Raw genomic sequence first — 21160 nt, forward strand, 5'->3', positions numbered from 1 at the left:
CACAAGGTGATTCCACCTCACACCTATGAAATGGTGCTCATTAACAAAACAACACACAATAAGTGCTGGCAAGGATGTGGAGAAAAGGGAACCCTCCTGCATTACTGGTGGGGATGCAGACTGGTGCAGCCACAGTGGAAAACAGTATGAAGATTCCTCAAAAAATTAGAATGGAACTGCCTTTTGACCCAGATATCCCACTTTTAGGAGTATATCCTAAGAATACCAAATCACTGATTCAAAAAATAAATGACTCCCATGTTTATTGCAGCATTGTTTATAATAGCCAAGATCGGGAAACAGCCCAAGTGTCCATCAGTGGACAAGTGGATTAAAAATGTGTGGTACATATACACAATGGCCATGAAAAAGATGGAAATCTTACCCTTTGTGACAACATGGATGGACGTGGAGAATATTATGCTAAGTGAAATAAGCCAGGCAGAGAAAGAAAAAAAATCATATGACCTCACTTATTTGAGGAATCTAATGAACAATGTGAACTGAAGAGCAGAATAGAGGCAGAGGCAGGATTAAAGGTACCAGAGGGAAAGCAGACAGAAGGAAATTGGATGAGAGGATGGGATCAGAGTAGGGAAAGAGATTGGTGAAATTATATATATCAGACTGTATATTTAGCAGATGGCATTGCTTTATTTTGTCCATATTTAAAGACCATCTACAGCATCTCTGTTTACTGTGATGGAATAAAAGATGACAAATTATTCAGTGCCCCTTAAAGTTTTTTTTTTCTAGGATGACACTACTGGGAGCATTGGCTGACTTTTCATCATCCAGGCAAATGACACAGTCATGCTCAATTTCAAGAGGGTGGCATTTTCCTCCTCCTTTGTGTCACAATAGAGTAGAACTGGAAAAAACAGAAAACAGAAGTAATAACAATAAAAGCCAACTTTATGTAAGAAAGTATACCTGAAAAACACCTACATAACTCCTAACTGGGGATCTTATAGAAGAGTAATTTGATTCTATTGCAATAGAACTGACTGATGAATCAAATGCAATTTTTTATTATAATATGGATATACAAAAACAGACCTCCCAGGACATAAAAAATGTAACATTATGGAAAATGTAACCTTCAAGATCATTGATATGTGTGCTCTTGTAAAATTTTTAACCTTTCTGTTTCCTAGTCTTCTTGTTATAAATTATAATAAAGTTAATATGACAAATATGACTATGCTTATAACAATTATTTAACTTTCAGAAAGAAAATACAATTTTCCTTAAAAACATGCTCAATTTTTTTTCATAAAATATCAAATAAAAGACATGTTTTGTTTTTACTCAAACAATTAGCTTTTTTTAAAAAGCCACATTCTGGAGACCTGAAGATGGCAGCAGAGTAGGCAGATGCACAGACTCCCAGTTCACACCACAAAACTGGATTAAATTAATTTAGAAACAATCAGCATGAAAAATCAACTCTGGACTACAAGAACAGGTCTCAAAAACCAAGGAGCAAAGAAGAAGCCACATCAAGCCTGGTAGGGAGCGCCGAGGAGCAGTGGGTCTCCCCTGTTTACAGGAACAGAGCGGGGGGGGGGGGGTAAGGCTGAGATCCCAGAAGGGCTCTCATTCCAAAGGAAAGAGTAGAAAATATCACTCACAGCCACTTGCCCGAGGACCTGGAAATGAGGTGTGTTGAAAGGCTGGCTAGTCTTCCAAAAGGAAGGGGGAGAGAGAGAGACAGGTGGTGAGGGGCAGAGGAATTCATGGGATGATCTGAGAAGCTGACTCATCCAGTGCTGGAGGTGGCCATAGCTGGAGGAGGGGTTGATCCTTCCACACAATACAAGACTAAAGTAGTTCTGGGTGACCCATCTCTAGACATCTCTCCAGCTCCAATCAGCGCAACAAGACACAGCTGAAAACAAGAAGTGGGGAGGAAAGGCAGTAACTCAGGTCTCCATAGAGATCTGAGATACACCTCCCCCTACTGAAGCTGAGAAAACACCCCACCCCCAGAGAGAGTAACTGGCAGATCAGGCCATCAGAGTCTCAGGTTATGCCCACCACATTCCTGGATACAGTTTCAAATAAGTCCTCTGCTGAGATCAGTAAACAAGACTACCACATGTTAAGAAAACTGAGAAAAAAATAAACAAATCAAGACTTCAAAACAGCTCTACTAGAAAAGCCAAATCCAACAGTGGACTACAAACAACAGCTGATGCCAACCCAAGAAGACCTAGAAGTAACACAACTGAAAATTGGAGGCAGACAACACCAAGCCTAGTCTCAACCAGCTCTACAAACAATACAGCCAAACACACAGACATAATGAGAAGACAGGGAAGTGCAATCCAAATGAAACCATAAGAGAAACATCCAGGAAATGAACTGAGTGATATGGAAATAACCAAACTTCCAGATGCAGAGTTTAAAATAATGATTGTTAGGATGCTTAGGGATCTTAGAACAACAATCGATGGTCATTACAAACACCTAAATCAGCGGTTCTCAACCTGTGGGTTGTGACCCCAGCGGGGGTCAAACGACCAAAACACAGGGGTCGCCTAAAGCCATCGGAAAATACATATTTATTATACAATACATTTTTAAATAAAATATGTATTTCTGATGGTTTTAGGCGACCCTTGTGTTTTGGTCATTTGACCCCCGCCGGGGTCGTGACCCACAGGTTGAGAACCGCTGACCTAAATAAAGAAATAGCAAGTATAAAAAAGGACATTGAAATATTAAAAAAGAATCAGTCGGAGATGAAAAATACAATACTAGAAATGAAGGCCACAATGGAAGGAATTAAAAACAGGATGAGCCCTGGCCGGTTGGCTCAGCGGTAGAGCGTCGGCCTAGCGTGCGGAGGACCCGGGTTCGATTCCCGGCCAGGGCACACAGGAGAAGCGCCCATTTGCTTCTCCACCCCTCCGCCGCACTTTCCCTCTCTGTCTCTCTCTTCCCCTCCCGCAGCCAAGGCTCCATTGGAGCAGAGATGGCCCGGGCGCTGGGGATGGCTCTGTGGCCTCTGCCCCAGGCGCTAGAGTGGCTCTGGTCGCAACATGGCGATGCCCAGGATGGGCAGAGCATCGCCCCCTGGTGGGCAGAGCATCGCCCCTGGTGGGCGTGCCGGGTGGATCCCGGTCGGGCGCATGCGGGAGTCTGTCTGACTGTCTCTCCCTGTTTCCAACTTCAGAAAAAAAAAAAACAAAAAAAAAAACAACAAAAAAAAAACAGGATGGATGGAGCTGAGGATTGAATCAGCGAGTTGGAGGACAAGTTGAATGAAGACATGGAAGCAGAGCAGAAAAAAAGAGACTCAAAAAGTCTGAGGATACTCTAAGACAGCTCTGGAACAACATGAGGAGAAATAACATTTACATTATAGGGGTTCCTGAAGAAAAAAAGAAAGAATAAGGGATGGAAACTTTGTTCAATCATATCATAGCTGAAAACTTTCCTAAATTAATGCAGGAAAAACTCTCACAAGTTCAGGAAGCACAGAGAACTCCATTAAAGAAAAACCCAAAGAAATTTACACCAAGACACATCATAATTAAAATACCAAAGCTAAGTGATAAAGAGAAAATATTAAAAGCTGCTAGAGAAAAAAAGGCTATCACCTACAAAGAAGCCCCCATAAGGATGACATCTGACTTCTCAACAGAAACACTTGAAGTCAGAAGGAATGGCAAGAAATATTCAAAGTAGTGCAGAACAAGAGCCTACAACCAAGACTAGTTTATTCAGCAAGGCTATCATTTAAAATTGATGAAGAAATAAAAAGCGAGGAAGGGGAGAGAGGCGGTGGGGGAGGGCAGGGGCACAAAGAAAACCAGATAGAAGGTGACGGAAGATAATATGACTTTGGGTGAGTGGTATGCAACATAATCAACTGTCAAAATAATCTGGAGATGTTTTCTCTGAACATATATACCCTGATTTATCAATGTTACCCCATTAAAATTAATAATGAAATGTCAAAAAAAATTCACCTTTAAAAATAAAAACCAAAAAACTCCCATCCAAACAAAAAAGCCACATTCTTAGATTAACAATGTGTTCTCCAATCCTGTGATTAATGCCTCATATTTTTCATTTATCAATTACTCATATCTGAACAACTAAATACATTTTGATATCTAATATAAGAAAAACTATAAGAGCTATTTATCAAAATTTTCTTCAATATTTTTTTGCTATCTTTAAGCAGCAAGGGGTGCTAAAATTGAGCTGTGATAGACATTTTCTTACAAAGAAATATCTCAGATAAACTTATTGCAGTTTTAAGAAAGGAAAGGCTGATTTCCTCAGATACTAGAGAAAGTGTATTTCTTGATGAGCAAGGTTCAGCAGAATTTAAAGGTTCAAATATTCAGAATCACCTTTCTTCTCAGAATATTTTAAATTAAATTTATTGAGGTGATGCTGGTCATTAGGGTTTTACAGGTTTCAAGTGTAAATTTCTATGATACATGATCTGTATATTGCATTGTGTCCCCACTGCCAAAAGTAAATATCTTCTGTCACCCACTATATGTTTGGTCCCCTTTACCCTTTACTCCCATCCACATTTAGTCTAACATGTCAGTAAGGTCAGTATTTTTTTTATTGATGTTCTGTTTGTATGATCCATGTCAAGTTGTCAGTGAAGCACTAAGTTCCCCTACTATGATTGTGTTTTTGTCTGTTTCTACATTTGGTTCTGTTAGTAGTAGTTTTATATATTTTGGTGATCTTTGATTGGGTGCATAATATTAAAATGTTTATATCTTCTTATTGTCATGTCCACTTTATCATTATAAAGTGTCTGTCTTTGTTTCCTATTACCTTTGTTATTTTGATTTTTAAAATATGACTAAACCTGCTATTATGTGAATTTTTTATTTTAGGGAGAATCATTTTCCACCCTTTTTCTTTGAGGATAACTTTGTCCTTGCAGAATAGATGTATCTTCTGAAAGCAGCCCATGTTTGGGTTTTGTTTTTTTATCCAACTGAATCTCTATGCCTCTTTATATTTGGTAAATTTAGTTTATTTACATTTAGGGTAATTATTAATGTTTGAGATTTTCTATAGCCATTTTGTTTTTTGTTTTCTGGTAGCTCTGTGACCCCTTTTTTGTGTGTGTGTTTTTAACTATTGCTTTGTTTGTTTTTTAGAAAGAGAGAGAGGGGCAGACAGGGATAAACAGAAACAACAGACTGAATGAGAGATGAGAAGCATCAACTCATAGTTTTGACACCTTATTCATTGATTGCTTTCTTATCCGTGCCTTGATCGGAGGCCCCAGAATAACCAGTGATCTCTTGCTCAATCCAGTGACCCTTGCGCTCAAGCCAGCGATGTTTGGCCTTCAAGCCAGCAACCATGGAGTCATGTCTATGATCCCATGCTCACATCGGTGACCCCACACTCAAGCTGGTGACCTCAGGGTTTGAATCCTGAGTTCTCAACAGCCCAGGCCAATGCACTATCCACTGTGCCCTACTTGATCATGCTATCTGTTGCTTTTAGTTAGTCGTATTCCATATACAGTACTTGGATTTTCACTTCTTCTGTTTTCTTTTTCCTCTTTTTCTAAGCTATGTGTTTCAGACTGAAGTTTTTAGTGAGTGATTACATTAGGTTTATGAAAAAGAAAGTTTCATATATATATATATATATATATATATATATATAGTATTCCTTTTTTAAAAATGTATCTTATCTTCATTCTTCTTTACAAGTTCAGACCTTTACACCCTCCTCTTTTTAATTTTTATCACAGATTATACCTGTTTATGCTGTAGGTTTGTTGGAGCTCTTACTCATACATATGTTTGTTCTTTGTTTCAGGTAGAATAGCTCCCTTGAGATTTTCCTACAATGGAAGTCTTGTGATAAATTTACTCAGCTTCTAGAAAAGTTTTTAAAAATATGGAATACTTTTGCATGTCATCGTTGAGCAGGAATCATGCTAATTTTCTCTATATTGTTTCAATTTTAGTATATGTACTTCCAAAGAAAGAACCAGAAATTTTCATCCCAATCTTGGGCTTTCACTTCTTCTAAGTCATTGCCCAAATCCTAACATTAAAAACATGGCAATGTTGTGCATTTGAATTATATTTTAATTTAAAATGAGCCTAATTAGATTTTAGGTTACATTTGTAGCAATGCCTATCTTATAACAACAGGGGGAAATGACACTTATTTAATGCCATAAATAAACACTCCTATTCTGATTTCTGTATGTGAAATATTAAGAGTCTGAGCCTATCTTTGCCATTTCCAAGTTTTTCACAATTGTTAGCAGCAGTTAAATCACTAAAAGTGAAAATAGGTAATCATATGAATTATCCTGATGCATCTGCATGCCATATATTACTAGCATCACATTTTTCTCTAGCAAAACAAACAAACAGACAAAAAACAAACTGTTAAGGCATCAAGTTTCAAGAGGGACGAAATCCAATCCCAAATCTCATTTTGAAAGTTTCTGTTCTGGAATCACATCTAATACTAAAATTGTTTTAGGGTTTAATTAGCAAAAGTTCATCCTAAATAGTTCAGGAGAATGAGTTAATTACAAAGAGATGAAAAAGCTAGAATGCCAAACAAGGGATTGTGAGGCAACTGAAATATACTAACAGTAGGAAATGTCTATTAGCTTTGCTTTTGAAAACAAACAAACAAAAAAAAACAAAGAAGGAGGTGGTGTGACCAGAATCATTCCAACCAATTGATACTGGAACTATGATGGAGGCTGGCTTATAAAAGCTAGAAAAATTGAGTAAAAATAGAAAGTACTAATTATTTTTCTTTCTTAGATCCTCCAAACTCCTTATTGTCTTTTACTGGCTGAATTCAACTAGAATCCTGTTGGTAAAATGATCCTCGGAAAGAAAATTTGCATTATTTCATACCCATAAATGCAAATGAAGTTCAAGGAAATTGAGGGAATGGATTAAGAGTAAATGGTAAGGTGACAAGCACACTCATTGCCATGACCACTCTTCAAAAATTAGAGAGTAGTAAGATATTTGAGACCATCACAACATTTAGAAAACTTTTTTTTGAGACAGATTCCTGCATCTGCCCCAACTGGGATCCATCCAGCCACCCCTATCTGGGGTTGATGGCTTGAATTAACTGAGCTGTTTTTAGTGCCTGAGGCCGAAGCTTAGACCAACCAAGCTATCCTCAGTGCCTGGCACCAAGGCTGGAAATGATCCAGCCATTGACTACAGGAAGGAAAGAGGAGAGAAGGAGGAGAGGGTACGGGGAAAGAAGCAAATGGTCACTTCTCTTGTGTGCCCTGACAGGGAATTAAACTCAGGATGTCTATATGCAGGGCTGACACTCTATCCACTGATCCAACCATCTGGGGCCTAAAAACTTTTTTAAGCATTCTGGTTTGGAAAAACTGTCTAAAAACTTTCCTTGGTAATCAATTACATGGTATAATCAAGGTTTTTTAAAATTTATTTACTTATTTAATTTATTGGAGTCACAGTGGTAAATAAAATTATATAGGTTTCAGGTGTGCAGTTCTATGATATATCATCTGTATATTGTATTGTGTATCCACCACCTTAAGTCAAGTTTCCTTTCACCATCATTTATTCCCCTTTTACCCTCTTTTACCTCCTCTGACCTCCTTTCCCTTTGGTAATCACCATACTGTTGGCAACAAGTTGTTGTTTTGGGGTTTTTTTTGCTGAACAGCTTCATTTTTTTTTTACAGAGACAGAGAATGAGTCAGAGAGAGGGATAGACAGGGACAGACAGACAGGAATGGAGAGAGATGAGAAGCATCATTCATTAGTTTTTCATTGCGCGTTGCAACACCTTAGTTGTTCATTGATTGCTTTCTCATATGTGCCTTGACCACGGGCCTTCAGCAGACCGAGTAGCCCCTTGCTGGAGCCAGCGACCTTGGGTTCAGGCTGGTGAGCTTTTGCTCAAACCAGATGAGCCCATGCTCAAGCTGGCGACCTCGGGGTCTCGAACCTGGGTCCTCTGCATCCCAGTCCGACGCTCTATCCACTGCGCCACTGCCTGGTCAGGCACAGCTTCATTTTTTTACCCAGCCCCTCAACCCCTCCCATCTGACAGCTGTCAGTCTGTTCTCTGTACCTAAGAGTCTGCTTCTATTTTGTTAATTTTTGTTTATTAGATTCCACATATAAGTGAATTCATATGGTAGTTGTCTTTCTTTGAATGGCTTACTTCACTGAGCATAATTCTCTCCAGGTTCACCATGCTGTGCAAATGATAAGATTTCCATCTCTTTTACTCTTAGTAGTATTCCATTGTGTAATTGTGCCACAGTTTTGTTTTGTTTTTTTAACCTGTTCATCTACTGATAAACTCTTGGGCTACTTCCAAATCTTGGCTTTTGTAAATAGTGCTGCAATGAGGTTACTCCATATTGCTTTCCACAGTGGCTGCACCAATCTGCATTCTCAACAACAGTTAATGAAAATATTTAAACAAAGGCATGTTAATTTTACTACTTAGTATTAGTACAATAGTACTTTGCACTCATATCTGATGGATCCTTGACATCTTAAAATCATCTGTAAATATTCTGGAGGCTCCAATTTCTTCTCTAATTCTTTCCTTGTACCATATTTGACTTCCATACTGATTTTAAATGACAGAATTTTCCTTTATAAAACAGACATTATACAAACCCAGGCCAAATGTGTGCAGAGGAAATACCATATGAGAGAACAGTGAGAAGGCCACCACCTGAGAACCAAGGAGAGAGGTCTCAGAAGAATTAAAACCTGCCAAGGCTTTGATCTTGGCCTTTGGGTTCCAGAACTGAGAAGATAAACTTCTGTTGTTTAAGGCACCCATTCTGTATATGATGTTTTGTTATGACAACCTAGCAAACTAATACACATGTGTATTATCTTTTATGTGTATTATCTTACACTCATTTAAAAATATTATAACATGCATAACACATATTATAATCCACAGCAAAGGCTAGTGCAATATTCTCTAATAATATTAATATGTAATGCAAAATATGAATTTTACACTAGTGGATAAATAAAGACTATGTATAGCATCACTTTCATTTGTGTTAGATTTAGCTGCTAAACAAGTTTTGGTATCAAACTATCAAAAAAACATTTTTAAAAATAGTCAAAGGGAGTCCTTTAGTTTTTATAGCATTCTGTATTTGGAAACATGGATAAGTCATTGTGGACTAGGTCTAAAACTAGTTTAAACTGATGTATAGTACTTTTTTTTTTTAAATATTGATTTAGAGAAGAAGGGAGGGGGAGAAAGAAACATCCATCGATTCCTGTATGTGCCATCACCAGGAGTCAAACTACAAACCTCTGTGCATTGGGATGCTCCCACCAACTGAGCCATCTGACTTGGCTGGTGATGGTACAGTGGCTAAAGGGTGGACACAGAATGCTGAGATCTTTGGTTTGATGCCCTGAGGTCTCTGGCGCTGAGTGCGGGCTATCAGCATAGGGGCACTGGGTTGAGTGGAGAAATCCTCCAAATGATCCAGAGGAGTGCCAGCTTGAGCACAAAGGTAAGCTGGCATGAAAAGCCCAAGGTCACTGGCACAGCCCTTGTCAAGGTACATATGAGAAACTCAGTGTACAACTAATGTGAAAGTAACTTTAGTTGCTTCTCACTCTCTCCTCCCTCTCTTGGAAGCAATCAATGCCTCTCACTCTCTCCTCCCTCTCTTGGAAGCAATCAATGCCTTTCACTCTCTCCTCCCTTTCTTGGAAGCAACCAATGCCTCTCACTCTCTTCTCCCTTTGTTGGAAGCAATCAACTGAAATGAAAGCAACTACATACAAGTTGATACTTCTCACCCTCTCTCTCCCTTCCTGTCTCTCTCTCTCTCTCAAAAAAAAAAAAAAAATATATATATATATATATAATGCTGTGTTTTTACAACTGCTCTTCTCCACCATAGTAAGATCAATTTCTTTTCAAATATTTTTAATGTTCACATTATCATTTGACACAACAGGACACAAAATGCTTTAGGCACCTTGAATTAGAGAGCATAGTAGATATAAATACGGAGTGTCTGTGAGAAGACAGAATCTACAGTGAGCTTTGTTGTATAATACAATCAGTTTATTAATAGGACAATAAAGTGAGGCCAAAAGAATAAAATAATTCATAAAGCACCATGAAATACAGCCCTGGAAATTATCCTCCTCTGAGCCCTACTTCATTTCCTAGTAAAACTATGGCATTGACATAGAATTGGGACTATTAAATAGGTTTAAAATGATCATGAGTAAAACTTGATAGCCTTTTACTGGAATTTTACAATGGAGCTCATAGAAAAATGACACTTTTATCCTTATTCAGAAAGTCATTTGATCATATCTGAGGGAAAATCCCCTGCTCTCATTTCAGGCCAAGGGAGGCATGCGCCATCTGAAGCACCATCAATTATAACAAACCCTCACTGGTTTTATTTTCATCCTACGTGGTCAAATCCATGTGATACTAAAAGCAAATTTTACTTTCATTTGCTGAACTGTATGGTTCTTGTATAAATAAAAGAGTTCAAATCGAGTAGGTCCTTAAATAAACTACCAAATGCCAGTGTGTTGTTGTATGTCACTCATAAACTGTGCAGTGTACTTTTTATCCTGACCAGAGAGAAGGTGCTATCTGTAAAGACTACATTAAAATTAAATAGAACTTGTGTTTAATACAGGAGAAGAATGGTAGACTTCTAGGTTAAAGAAATGGTCAGGGGAGCAATTGACTTCTAGAGGAGATGAGATGGCCCTATGAAGTTTCATCTGGTATCCTCCTGGCTCTTTTCAATTTATGCCTGAGACACTTAAGACCATCATTTCCTTACACAAGCATTTAGAAAGAAAAAAAAAAAGAGTATGTTTATAGAGATGAGTTTGTGACTTTTAATTTCAAAAGTTGAGCTCCAGATATAATATAAAAAATGTTGGAAGACTACATGATTAGACAGAATTAGACTGCTTATTCTTCCCATATCTTTCCATTTAGAACAGTGAGAACCTGGCAGGAGTTTTCCTCAGCGCCACATCAGATTACAAATAACTGAGAGAACTTGGAAGGCAAAGAGTATTCTCCATCCTGGATTAGGGCGAGAAAGCAGACAAGTTTCTCATCACAATCTGTACTTGATCTCGTCCCTAGTATGTCTACTATGTACAGTGCATTGTGCTGAAAGCTTACATACAATATCTTTAGTTTATAAAACAACCTATGTCAGAGTAAATAAGCATCTTACCCATTTTCCTAGCATGAAACTGATAAGTCTGGAATTTAATCCTTGCTATTTTGTCTTTAAAACTCATAATGATAAAATATATGGAGGGGAGAATACGTAAAAATAAACCATTATGGGAGTTTAAAAAAGATGACTTTGAACTCAGTTCTAACAAATGGGCAAGACAGAAAATTCAAATTGACAAAACTAAATGTTAGGCACATTTACTAAGAAAAGTTTGATTAGTAAAAGTAAGCTGGCTTGAATAATAAACCCTTGAGATTTTGGGGGTAAAGACCATGTTTTTCTCTGTTTTCTGATACTTTTCAGATATTTCATATGCTTGTGTAATGAATCACCAGGCTATTCATATTTGGTTGGAATATTAGGCATATATATATATAAACTCTTTTTGGAGAAACAAGATATTAGAAATTTTTTTTAATGTTTCTCTTTCTTGGGATAAAATATTCTTATCACTAGAGATTAGGACATGTCCTCCAGTTGTTGGGTCTTCTGAGAAACCTCACAAACAAACCCCCAGCAATATGCTTCATTTACTTCTGTATGTGTTTCTGATAACATTTGTCTTCATCCACTCTGTTAGGTGCCTTTATCTTCTATGTTATACCTTTGCCATCATTTTATTTATATCCCCAGTATCTAGCAGAATATCTTCCATGTAGTAAATACTAAAAAAGTCCAGAATATGTCCTGTACTTTTCAAACACTCTTTTCCATATTAATGATTTATAGTATGCAGAGAGGAGTTACCAAGCATAAATCTCTACTCCTGATTGAAGTGCAATATAACTAGAAGAGGAAATGCATTAATTTGCTGAGGTTCTGAAAGAGTCAGGTACAAAGGAGAAAGACAAATTGGTAGTACAGCCAAGAGAGGGAACCTCATGTAGAGTCATAAATGTGGTAGTTCTAGAAATTATAAAAACACAGCACATTGCCTCCTTTACAATAAAGCAGCCAGACGAGATCAGGCGTGTTCAGAGTGGTATGGCTGTAGACAACAAATAGGACCACATCAGACTAGGAAGCTTTTGCACAGCAAGAGAAACTGACAACAAAACAAACAGACAGCCAACTAAATGGGAGATGATATTTTCAAACAACAGCTCAGATAAGGGCCTAATATCCAAAATATACAAAGAACTCATAAAACTCAACAACAAAAAAACAAACAATCCAATAAAAAAATGGGAAGAGGACATGAACAGACACTTCTCCCAGGAAGAAATACAAATGGCCAACAGATATATGAAAAGATGCTCAGCTTCATTAGCTATTAGAGAAATGCAATTCAAAACTACAATGAGATACCACCTCACACCTGTTAGATTAGCTATTATCACAAGACAGGTAATAACAAATGCTGGAGAAGCTATGGAGAAAAAGGAACCCTCATCCACTTTTGGTGAGAATGTGAAGTAGTACAATCATTATGGAAAAAAGTATGGTGATTCCTCAAAAAATTAAAAATAGAACTACTATATGACCCAGTAATCCTTCTACTGAGTATATACCCCCAAAACTCAAAAACATTGGTACATAAAGACACATGCAGCCCCATGTTCATTGCAGCATTATTCACAGTGGCCAAGATATGGAAACAACCAAAAAGCCCTTCAATAGATGATTGGATAAGGAAGATGTGGTACATATATACTATGGAATACTACTCAGCCATAAGAAATGATGACATTGGATCATTTACAACAACATGGATGAAACTTGATAACATTATACTGAGTGAAATAAGTAAATAAGGAAAAACTAAGAATTATATGATTACATACATAGATAGGACATAAAAATGAGACTCAGGGACATGGACAAAAGTGTGGTGGTTACTGTGGGGGGAGGGGTGGAAGGAGGGAAAGGGCACAAAGAAAACCAGGTAAAAGGTGACAGAGGACAATTTGACTTTGGGTGATGGGTATGCAACATATTCAAATGTCAAAATAACCTGGAGATGTTTTCTCTGAACCTATATACTCTGATTGATCAATGTCACCTTATTAAAATCAATAATAATAAAAAACAAACAAAGCAGCCAGAGTTTAGAAAGTTGAAATATTTAGCTCCATGTGACTAAGTTAATAAAACAAAAGACCTTTTAGAGCACATGGAACATTGTCCAGGATAGATTATATGTTAGAATACAAAGGCATCATAATAAATTTAAGATTGAAATCATATCTAGCAGCATTTTTGGTCAAATTGTTTGCACATTCTTGCAAAGTTACCTGCTTCTTCAGTCTCTTGCAATATCATATATCATGCTATCTCTAAAAAACTCTATTATACATTCATAGAAAATTAAAAAAACCAAACATCTTAGTATTTTTTAAAAATTAGTTTTGACCTTTATAAACCACCTGAAAATTTTGAAGCCTTCTAAGGAACTCAGACTTCAAGAACTACTTCTGTAGCAGATATTTTTAATAATTATCTTTCTCCTTTTATTGCTTGTGTAGAAGGCTGTGGTCAAAATATTGTTCTCTTCCTATAGCTGAGTTTGTTTTTTTTGTCATAGCTATATGCTTTATAAAGCCCTAGCCAGTTGGCTGAGTGATAGAGCATTGGTCTAGTGTGTGTATGTCCTGGGTTAGAATCCACATCATGGCACACAGGAGAAGTGACTATCTGCTTCTCCAGCCATCCTCCTACCCCTTGTCTCACTCTTTGTTCTCCTCTACAGACATGGCTCGATTGGATTGGGCAGTTTGGCCCTAGATGCTGAGGATGACTCTGTGGAGCCTCACTCAGGTGCTAAAAATAGCTCAGTTGCCAAGCAATGGTTCAGACGAGCAGAGCATCACCCTGTAGAGGTTTTGCCAGGTGGATTCTGGTCAGGGTGCATGTGGGAGTCTGTCTCTGTCTCCCCTTTTCTCACTTTAAAAATAAATTAATTAAATAAATGCTCTCTAAGAATCTTTCTTTGTACTTAAATTTTAGTAACATCCCAAGATATGTTTTATTATTTTTGTTCATTATCAGTTTAACACTAAGTTCTGCTCTTTTAGATAAGAAGTAAATATCCTCTTTCAGTCACAACTCTTCCTTCATTTCAAAATATTATTTCTGTTACATTTGCACACTTTTTTAGGAACACAATTATGTTTTTTATCAGATTTTCTTTGTCTTTCCTAACTATTTTTATTAACCTGGTTTTCCTAATAATCTTTTAAATTTTCTATGGTGATATTTTTCCCCTTCAAGTCTATTATTTATAATTGGCTTTGTATATAGTTCATTTCTTTTTATTGAGCTGGGTATTTCATTTTAGTAATGTCAATATTGTGACCTAGAGTTTAATGAGCACTGCCCTCTGTTGTCACTTTTGTTATTTCTGTTATCTTATTAACTCTTTTTTGAACAATATTTTATGAAATCTAGAGTATCTTGTTTTCAATAATTTTATGAATATAATGTATTTTTTCTAAAATGTCTTCTTTCCCTGGAAAAATTTTCTTCTATTTTCCCCCACAGTGGTCTATGATTTATGATCTACCTTCCTTTTCAGTTAGTATATAGAAATAGATACCATGATGAATTCTTATGCTTATGTTTTATATACAAATGGGAGAATTTTGGGGGGGGGGATTTTTTTACCCACTTTATTGAAGTCTGATTAACATGTATAAAGCTGTACATATTTAATATATACAACTCAATGAGTTGGGGAATAAATATATGTCTATGAAACTATCACCACCATCAAGGTCATAAATATGTCTGTCATCTGCCAAAAATTTATCCTATCTGAGTTATTAATATCATTATCATTTCTGTGTTTTAAGAACACTTAAAAGAGATCTATTCTCTTTGAAAACTTTTAGTATACAATGCAAAATTGTTAGCTATAGGCATAATGCTTTATAATAGATCTCCAGAACTTACTTGTTTTGCATAACTGAAACTTTGTACTTTATGACTATTACTTCCCTATTTTTCTCTTGCCTCAGCAGCTCATGGTAGCCATCATTCTATTCTCAGTTCTATGATATTGAATATTTTAGATTCAACATGTAAGTGAGATTATATGGCAGGGGTCCCCAAACTACGGCCCGTGGGCCACATGCGGCCCCCTGAGGCCATTTATCCGGCTCCCGCCGCACTTCCGGAAGGGGCACCTCTTTCATTGGTGGTCAGTGAGAGGAGCACATTGACCATCTCATTAGCCAAAAGCAGGTCCATTGTTCCCATTGAAATACTGGTCAGTTTGTTGATTTAAATTTACTTGTTCTTTATTTTAAATATTGTATTTGTTCCTGTTTTTGTTTTTTTGTTTTTTTACTTTAAAATAAGATATGTGCAGTATGCATAGCGATTTGTTCATAGTTTTTTTTTATAGTCCGGCCCTCCAACGGTCTGAGGGACAGTGAACTGTCCCCCTGTGTAAAAAGTTTGGGGACCCCTGGTATACGGTATTGTTTTTTCCGTGTCTGATTATTTCACTTAGAATTATGTTCTTAAGGTCCATCCAGGTTGTTTCAGTTGGTTGTATTCCTTTCTTTTATAAGGTTTAATAATATTTTATTCATTATTATTATTATTTTCCATGTATTATGTACTTTAACATACTAAATGCAATATACAATAAGCCCACAGTTAACATCATAGCCAACAGGAAAACCTGAAAGTATTTTCTCTGAGGTCAGAATCAAGACTAAGATACCTAGTATGGCCACTTCCAGTCAACATTTTAATCTATATAAGTATATATATAATTCTATTAATATATATGTATATGTTCTCTGATCAGCTGACTTGAATCAGCAGCTGGGGATCTGATTACAAGTTTATTTCTATTCTATACCTTTTACCTTCAACTTGCTTTTCATGAATAATAGAGTTAAAATTTTAATAGGACTATCTATAGAAGTCTCAGTTCTCATCTTTGCAGTGATTTTTAACTATTTCCATATAACTACTCTCCCATGTCCCCATTCCTTACATTAAAAATTTTTTCTTCATACCTTCCTTTCAGAACTCAATCGATTTTATGAAAATTTCTAGCCTGTTAAACATCAAAGTGAACTATATTATTATATTAATAAGGTTGAATACACTGTTTGCCTGTATTTGTTTTTGCAAAAATTGTAGCATGATCCTGCCTATGTCTTAAGAGCAAAAATTATGGTTATAGATATTTTATGTCTACCAGTACTGCAATTATTAAAGCACAATATCATCCTCTAATATAATGTATCTCCTAAGTTTATTGCCAATGAGAAAATTAACTATCTATAGAGATTAGACAACTACAGTTTGAGGGCCAATTCCTGACCACTGTCTGTTTTTATAAATAAAAGTTTACTGGTACACATAAATACATTGGTTTACAGCCATTGTCTATGACTGTGTTTCTTTCACAACAGCAGAAATAAGTAATTATTACAGACCCTATGGTGAGCAAAGCTTATAGGATTAAGAATTTGGCCCTTTAAATAAAAAAGTTTGTTGTCCTGATCTCCAAGAAGAAGGTAAAATGAAACATGATAGATACTGCACAAAGACTCTTCTCTTTATGTATTGAGTTCTAAAATTGAGTATACCTAAGACAGAGAAGAAGAAGAATTTGCAGAAAATTTTATTTTAGTTCATCTTTTTCTTATAGCTCATTTAGGTAAAGATTCAAAGTATGCTGAGTGGAGGCACATTTACATTGGAATTGTATTTAAACAGATTTTAATGCAAAAATAGAATATAAATAAAAACTAAAATGTGCAAATGCATCTGAGATTGAAATAAATTGGGTAGCTCTAAAACATCAATCACAACTAATTCTCTGTATAAAAACTAGAAATAGCTAAATGGCATATCATCTCACAGATATGAAGGTATATCTGAGATTTTAGTTGCCAGTACCTTTTTAACAGACAAAAGCAAATTCTAGGGCCTGGCCAATTGGCTCAGCAGTAGAGAACTGACCTGGCATGTGGAAGTCCCAGGTTCAATTCCCAGTCAAGGCACACAGGAGAAGCAACTATGTTTCTCCTCCCCTTGCCCCCACTTCTCTCTCTCTCTCTCTCTCTCTCTCCCTTTCTTTTGCTCCCACAGCCATTGCTTAAATGGTTTGAGCAAGTTGGCCCTGAGTGCTGAGGATGACTCCATAGTCTCATTTCAGGTGTTAAAAATAGCTCAGTTGCTGAGCAACAGAGCAGCAGCTCCAGATAGAGCATCTCCAGGTAGGGAGCTTGTCGAGTGGATCAGTCTGCCTCTCTGCCTCTCACTTAATTAAAAAAAAAAAAGTAATTCTATTTCAGATGGAGTAAATTATTTTCCTAAAATAAATGATAGAATAGGATTGTTTACAACAAATTAACTTTTCAATGACAAAATAAGCCTGCTGCTTAAAGAAGAACATTTATTTCTACTCTGTTCAGAGATTGTTTATATTTTCTCTATGTAAAAATCAGAAATAACTGTTAGTTTGCTCTCCATATCTATGAGTCTGTTTCTATTTTGCTTGTTAATTTATATATTTTGTTTATTAGATTCCACATATAAGTGAAATTGTATGGTATTTGTCTTTTTCTGACTGGCTATTTCACTTAACATAATACCCTCCAGGCCCATCCATGCTGTCACAAAAGTCCATGCTGTCAGAGGGGAGGTGTAGGTATTCAGAATAGAAATATTTATTCATCAAAAAGTTCATCAAAATCTATTTTTATTAAATAAAGGACTTCAAGAGAGCTATTACTATTTTCCAAAGTCATATATTAAAAATGTTTATAGCCATCTAACAACATCCAAAATATTTTTAACTTCATAAAAATAAAAATGATCATCTATAATAAAAATGTTAATATCCTTTAAATAACCTTATTTATAATTTCATAAATTGAAAACCACATAAATATACAATATGAACACTTTAAATTGTGGTACAAACTTCCAAAAAATATATCATCAAATATTTTTCTTATATTTTATATATATATATAAATTTTGCCATATTTATTTTGCCACATATACATATATCATTTTTGCCTTTTTATCCAATTCTGTATTTATATTTTTCCATAATCCTTTTTCCTTTTTGTAAAATTTTTTCTAGTCTTTTTGTATTTTTTATACTTTTGAGTTTTTTATCAAATGGCTAATAGAAATTTTCTTGTATTTAGCAGTGGATTACGTTCAGAGGATTTTTTTCTTCTTAGTTTACTGAGTGCTTTTTTTTCAGCATCTTTTCTCATACCCAGTGAACTTCATTCATGGGTCTTATGTTGTTTAGTGTTATTTTTTTCTTTACACATCATCAGTCAAGACAACATGTTATTATATTTCTTCATACTCATCATCAGTCAAGACTCAATGTTTGTCAACAGATAAAATGAAGATTTTTTTAAAATCTCTCTCTTTCTTTGTGTGGTAGTTTTTTCCATATTTACAGCTGGAATGCAAATTGATGTCCCAGACCTCAATCCAATTCTTTGTGTTTAACAAAATTTCATCATATTTGTCTTCACTCAGGTGACATCTAACACCTGTCAATATTTTCTGCAATTATAGACAAATATATGATCAACTATTACTCTACTATACCGTGCTAGCAAAGTTGTCATGTGGCAGCTCTTAAGTAAAGTTATATTCCCCTGGTGCCTATATTTCTCAGAACATCCTGAAATTCCAAATGGTTAATCCTACCACTTAACAGCCAGCTATTAAACTAAATCGTTTTTTGGGGTAGGTTGTTTGTTTTAATTTTAAGTCTGTTCTATACAGCAATCACTGCAATGAGAGCTGAAAATGACAAGGTAAAGAATATACTGTCCTCACCAAACAGCTGTTGAGGGGTAGAAAGAAGTACTTTGTGTTGCTAAGTCAGAAATTGCTTCTCAAGCTTGTGCATTATTTCCAGGCAATATCTGTGTGTTATTCTGTATTTGTTATGAACGAATTAAAAATACAGTATCTCAGTGGTTTAATATTTAAGTTGCTAGCTCCTTGATCTTTTGGTCAGCTGGGTGGCTCACTTCAGGACTATTCCATGTGTTTTCCATCCTCTTTCTCCCTGGAATATGTCTTCAAGGTAACTGATAGCCATGTAAGAGGAACAAGTGGAAATAATGTACTTCTCAAGATCTTCTCTTAGAAATGCTACACTCTCGGAGGTATCTCTCGCCCACTATCTGCGCACGCCGACCAGGAGATCGGGGCGAATGGCTGCCCCACTTGTCTTTCTTTATCTGGGTTTGGCATAAGTGTTAGCTTGTATTGCCTGGGTTGCCACAGGCACAGTTCTTCCTCAGCTTGGATCTCCATGCCACAGCCTGGTTCGGCCATTTGTGCCGTGGCCTGGATCTATTCACCCTCTTTGCCTGCCTTAGTTTCTATTCTCTCAGTTCCTAGTGAAGCAGCCCTATTTAGGTTAGTGAGGAAGGTGGAGTATTACTTACTCCCTATTTCCTTCGGGGTTTGATTATATATTTAGCCAATTTTTCGCTCGACCATACCTTCTGGTGTATTGCAGAACATCTGGAGGCTCCAAGGATAGATTTTTCTGTTTCTGGTTGAAGATCTTGTTGAGCTTTTGGGGAGATTTATCAGTATCGCTTCCTACCACGCCATTACTCTGACGTCATCTCCCGAGTGTGGTGGTTACAGGGGGTGGGGGGAGAAGGAGAGGGAAAGGGGGAGGGGGAGGGGCATAAAGAAAACTAGATAGAAGGTGACAGAGGACAATCTGACTTTGGGTGATGGGTATGCAACATAAATGAATGACAAGATGACCTGGACATGTTTTCTTTGAATATATGTACCCTGATTTATTGATGTCACCCCATTAAAAAATAAAATTATTAAAAAAAAAATGCTACACTATGAAATGTGTCAATATTCCATCAACCAAAGAAAATTCAGAATTCATGGGGCAGCAAAACACATTTTGCTCATTCTGGTGAGAACTACCTTCTATTATCAAATAGAAATGGGCCTCAGTTAACTATTGTAGAAAGGAAGTGAATAATTAGTAATAAATTAGTAATATCTACCATATTCTGTTTCATGAAGCAAATCCAATGTTCTTCTTGTGTTGAAACATAAGCAGATTTTATTAATAATAGATTCAATCTGCTTCATAATTTAAATCAGTTTCTTCCAGATTCTCTCATTAATTTATCTGTCAATCTTGGCTTTTTGTGCTACAACTTTTAATCTTTTTCTGTGTGCCCAAAGTTATGTTGGCAAAATTGAGTGATATTATGTTAGTACTTGTTAGACAGTCATGAGTTTAAATTGATGATCTGCATACTGCTTTACTTCTTTTTAAAACTAGAGTTGAATTATACCTTAGTTTAAGTACAATATAAAAACAATTTCCAAGTTGTTACATGTAGAAATCCATAATTTCTAATCTAGTAAAAAGCAACTTTTTATTTTTAAACTTCTAATTTAAATAATTTTTATCTTTGAATTACAATTGACATACAATATTATATTAGTTTCATGTGTACACCTGGTAAGATTAGACACTATATATTCTACTAAATAATGATCTGCTAAATCTCGTATCCATCTGACACCATACAGAGTTATTAGAATGTTATTGACTGTATTTCCTATTCTGTATTTTAAATGCCCATGACTATTTTACATTGGTATTACGGAGGTGTCAGAAGGGGAAGATAGAGAGCAAGAAATTGAAAACCAATTCAAAAAAATAATAACATGAAACTTCCTTAACTTGGTAAAGAAAATAGACATGCAAGTCAAGGCAGTGAAGAGAGTTCCAGACAAGATAAATCCATAAAGGCCTACACAAGACACATCATAATTAAAATGCAAAAGGTTATAGACAAAGAGAGAATCTTAGAAGCAGCAAGAGAAAAACCCACAAAGAAGATCCCATAAGACAAACAGCTGAATTTTCAACAGAAATTTTGAAGGCCAGAAGGAATTGGC

General features: G+C 36.1%; 1 pseudogene; it reads right to left on the reverse strand.

Moving 5' to 3' along the window:
* Positions 1–5898: 5898 nt before the first annotated feature.
* LOC136396528 (U6 spliceosomal RNA) lies at positions 5899–5998 on the reverse strand (annotated as a pseudogene).
* Between the last annotated feature and the right edge of the window lie 15162 nt (positions 5999–21160).

The sequence above is a fragment of the Saccopteryx leptura genome, chromosome 2, assembly GCF_036850995.1.
Source record: "Saccopteryx leptura isolate mSacLep1 chromosome 2, mSacLep1_pri_phased_curated, whole genome shotgun sequence".
Classification (NCBI taxonomy): domain Eukaryota; kingdom Metazoa; phylum Chordata; class Mammalia; order Chiroptera; family Emballonuridae; genus Saccopteryx; species Saccopteryx leptura.